Source organism: Hemitrygon akajei, unplaced genomic scaffold (genome assembly GCF_048418815.1).
Source record: "Hemitrygon akajei unplaced genomic scaffold, sHemAka1.3 Scf000097, whole genome shotgun sequence".
Lineage (NCBI taxonomy): Eukaryota > Metazoa > Chordata > Chondrichthyes > Myliobatiformes > Dasyatidae > Hemitrygon > Hemitrygon akajei.
In genome coordinates, this window is record NW_027331983.1 from 1,959,510 (window position 1) to 1,964,392 (window position 4,883).

Sequence of the window (4,883 nt, forward strand, 5' to 3'; positions counted from 1 at the left end):
ATGCGGGCTCACTTTTGACATTTAAGCAAAACTTGGGCAGGTCTATGGATGAGAGAGGTTTGAAGGGACATGGCCCAGTTTCAGGTCAGTGAGACTAGGCAGAAAAATGGTTCGGCACAGCCAAGAAGTGCCAAAAGGGCACTTTCCGTGCTGTAATATCTATTGTTTTATAGTTCTATCTGGTTGTCTCTGTGAGCGGTAACACCTAAACAAACTCCAGTGGGCTTCGTAGTCGCCCTGGATTATTACGTAAAATAACAATTAATATTGCTATTATCATTATTCTTTTGCTTGACTTTGCACAGTGTGTTATGTTACACATATTGAGTGTTTTGGCCGTCCTGTTAGTGCGGTCCTCCATGGATTTTATTGTGTTTATTGTGATGCCCGCGAGAAAGTGAATCTGATTGTACATGTTGATACATGTATATAGAAAGGCTCTGATGCAAAATTTATTCGCTTTGAACTTTGAACCAATTGGGCCGAAGGCTATTTTCCGTGCTGTGCGATTTAAAATACCTGCATTGCATAACAAGGAAGAGTGGCCTGTTAAACAACAGAAAGTGAATATAATCCGGTGCGGAATGATTAATCCGGTATTCCCAAATCCAGAAAGGTGCTAAATGCACGTTACTGAGCTCAACGGCAGATGTACGCTTAAGAACGACGATGTAAAATGCCGTTTCAATATAGAGACCGACAACGTGTCTGAATGGCCCCGATGTCATTCTGTCCAAACAACAGCCGCGGCTGAGAAGGTGACACAGACGCTCTTCACCGAGGCCTCGTTCTCATCAAGCTCCACAGACCGAATCTCATGTCATGTGAACTGTTGTTCAGTTCTCTGTTGTGACTAAATCAAAATCTTTATCTTAATTGCTTCTTTCTCGTACTCCCAAACAGTTCACGCTTTGGTCGCTCAGTAAAATTACAGTGATTGCATTATAAAAACAGCACACGTAATACAGAGTATTTGTCAGGAGTGGGGTTCGAACCCACGCCTCCAGGTGGAGACCAGAACACTCGCGATTACTAGGAAGCGGCTTTCTCGCCTTAAGTCTGGCGCCGTAGACCACTCGGCCACCCTGACAGCCCCTGCAGTACTCTCTCCACATGCCAGATAAACAGCTGTATTTCGGAATAGTCTGACTGACTGTTTTGTTGAGCGGGTATACATATAAACACACTCTATATCCTAGGATTTTAAATGAATATGGACGGGATGCATTTTCTCAGGTTGCTGAGCATGTGCGGAATCAGAGCGTACAGCATCACAGCACTGGAATTGTGCTGCACTCCGTTCAGGCCATCCTCCAGAGAAAGGATGACGCAGATTCGGAGAGTGTGCAGAAGAGCATCACCAAGATGCTACCTGAATTAGAAGGTTTGTGCACTAACCAACATTTGGACAACCTTGCTCTTTTTCTCTGGAGCATCGGAGGTGAGGGGGAAATGACACTTTCCCTTTTCCACCGATGCTGCCTGTCTGCTGCGCTTCTCCTGGCATGCTCAGCTATTCAATATAGAATAGATTTTGAAGTGAAATGATTGGTTGTCGGAATATTCAATGAATGGGCACGTGAGCGTACATTATGCCCTTTTAATCAATAGTCTGATTGTTGATGGGTAGTAACTGTTCTTGAACGTGGCCGTGCGAGTCCTGAGGCTCTTGTACCGTCTATATATATATATATAGTTTTGTTAGCCTCGAAGAATGCGTCGTTAGCTGATATATAACTACAACATTTCTCACTGGAAAGCAAACGGGTATTAAGTCTCCACAGAGGCCGTTCTCTAATGTTTAAAGGGTTTGCGCAGATTTAGGGATGCTTCGGCATATATGGGTGGCAACTGATTTGCGATGCGAACAGCTTACATAGGAATTATGGAACTGTATTCACAGATCCCTCTGCTCTCCCTCATTCCTCAATTCCCTAACAATTACTGTATATATCTACCCAGGTAGGTCCGGGTAAGTGCAGCGGCTCTTGATCCCATCTGGATGGAATGTCACATTAGATTCCAACTGCAAAATGTTCGGTCCGTTTTTCCAGCTGCTGCACTGACGCTGAAAGTTTTCATAAACTACTTCGCTGTCCACTCACGCTATGAAACCCAGGTGCCATCTGCAAATCAGGTTTCTCATATTACAATTGACTTGCATATCCTATTCCTCAGACTGTTTCTCAATAAGTTTGGGGCGCACACAGATTTGGGAGTGTCTCCGGATTTCAAGTGCACACTAATTTGATTTGCGGGCAGTTTGCAGATTTGGGGGTGTACACATATTTTGTCATTTCTTGAAAAGGTTTTGGAATTATCTATTTTTCTAGTCAGTGTGTACACAGGTTTCAAGTTGTATATAGACATGAGGGCACACACGGATTTGGAAGTGCGCACGGATCTCAGTGTTCTTACAGATTTGGTGTGTCGGCGGATTTGATGTGTGGCGAATCTGAAAGTTGTTCAATTTATCGATAAAGCAACAAAAATATCATTGAAATTGCGCTCTTATTTAGTGACGTGAACAGATTTGGAGACGCACACGGATTTGGTGATGTGTCTGGATTCAGCGGTGCATCGTCTAATACAGAGATGTACACTGATTTGACAAAGTGTACAGATTCAGCGGTGTGTTGTCGAATACAGGGGTGCACACTTATTTGGGGATGTGCATATATTTACGGGTGTATAAGCCAATACCGGGATGTTTACCGATCAGGGGCTTCTCACAGATTCGTCAGTTTTTGTCGATTTGGAGTTGCGACGCATCTCAAGGTTGTTTCATTTATAGATACTTTTAAAATAAATGCACTTTGAACTTTCAACAGTAATCTTGTTATTCTGTGCTGCAACCTGCTATTTTGTGAACCGTTTGAAATAACTTTTGCTCCACATATGGTACGCCTGGATTTGGAGATGCACAGGCATTCTGGGCCGCGTGCCGATTTTTAATGTTGAGGCCCATATCCTTACCCACTTGTGTTCCGGCTCGACCTAGTCCTAAAACTGCTCGAGAAAGTGCGGAAAGGACAGAAGCTGTTTTCTCCCGGTAGGCATTAGTTTTTAGGACCAAGTGCTCCTGTCAGGTTTTGTCACCCTGCAAACTTATCCTTCAATCTCTTTGAATTATGGAGGACAGCAGGTGTACAAATGTCTCTCTCCAGCTTACTTCATCATGATCATCATGACTCCAGTATTTCTAATTTTTTTTTAATGCTTCTTAATAGTACACGCGATTTTTTATGTTTTATCGTCGAGCAGCAGTGAAATATCTGTTTGGCCTTGCAGAATTTGGAGATGCGCACGGATATGGGGGTGTTTTATCAAATATGGGGGTGCGCACTTATTTGGAAAATGCGCAGATTCAGGGGTGTGGAGGCAAATACGGGTCTGCAAACAGTATTATGGAGTGTACGTGGATTTGGCGAGTCGCGCAGATTTAAAAGTGATTACCTGAGTATTTACCGAAGTGTTGGACACGGATTTGGTGATGTGCGCAGATTTAGAAGTATGTTTAGAAGGGTGCACACAGATTTGTGTCTGTCGCCCTATCTGCAGTTGAAATCGCATTTTGGTGTGCGTGGGAATTTTAATGTCAAAAAAGCCATTTGCTGAATGGTTTGAAATGATTCTTGCTCTGGAAAAATGTAATATATGTGATGTGTCAGCGTGTTTGGAGATCTCACTGATTTGCTGATATGCGCAGATTTTGGGATGTGTTTTCAAAGATGGGCGTGCACATTTGGAATACATATAGATTTGGCTGTGTTTTGCGGATTAAGGTTTGTGCACGAATATTTGCCTGCGTGCAGATTATTAATGACGAGTATGCCTTTTTCACATCTGTCTGAAGTGATTCTTGCTCTGGGAAAGTCTGATGTGTATGTGGGAGTTTCAGCAGCTTTGGGGTGCGCACTGAATACGGATTGCGCATATTTAGTTTATGTCGGCGAAAACGGGAGTACACACGGTCTTGGGGAGGGCATGAACCCGGGGATGCGCACGGATTTAGGTGAGTTCTCAAAAATCGGTTTGCACACGCATTTGCACACGTGCGCTTATTTAGGGGTGTGTGTTCCAATATGGGGCTGCGGATCTATTTGGGGCGTGTCGACGAATAATGGAGTAGCAAAGGTTTTGTGGGTGTATATGATGGTTCAGACGGATCTGGCTGCGTCGGACCTTCGGATGCGTGCGGATAATTTAATGTTCAGGTCGCCATTTTGTGTTTGGAGTGAATCTTCGTCTTGATAATTTAATGTGCATATGGGAATATGCGCAGATTTGGGGGGTGCACGTGGATTTTAGTGATGTGCGCATTTCTAAGGGGTCATTTTAAATATGAGTGTGCACACGAATTTGGGTGGCAACCAGATCTGGGTGTATAGACAAATCTGCAAACGGATTTTAGGGGGCGTGAGAGCTTTTATTGTCGGGACAGCCATTTTCTGCTCTGAACCAGATCTCTGTAATAGCTGGCTCACTACGTTACGTATTAATCCAGGTTCAAGTACGTCTGTCTTAAGTGTTACACACCTTTTGTGACATAAACTGACCTCGGCCTCGGAGCCACCGGGATAATTAACTGGGTCCAGTCTGGCCTTCAGTTTGGCGTTCCTTGTCCTCGTCTCTGCCTTTTATTCGATACTACTTGCTCACCTAAAGTTCTAGTTCCTACTCCATCCCCCAACCCCCAATAGCAGGCTTGCGCATTCAACATGTTAATGCCCGGGCAGCTGCATCAAAGTCCCCAGTTAGAATATTAAATCCCTTTCGGTCCTGGTGTAAAACCCGTGCTCCTTACACCAGTCACACCAAACTGGAAGAGAGTCCAACAATGTGTGTATACGATGACCTCCTGCACAAATCGTCAGCCACTC

The 4,883-nt window shown here is 44.1% G+C and overlaps 1 non-coding gene across 1 annotated transcript; it reads right to left on the minus strand.

The window, feature by feature from the left end:
• Positions 1-974: 974 nt before the first annotated feature.
• Positions 975-1,090, minus strand: trnal-uaa (transfer RNA leucine (anticodon UAA)). The gene is made up of 2 exons: positions 1,053-1,090; positions 975-1,020 (listed from the first exon to the last, which is right to left on the minus strand). It is a non-coding gene; the product is annotated as a tRNA-Leu (tRNA).
• Between the last annotated feature and the right edge of the window lie 3,793 nt (positions 1,091-4,883).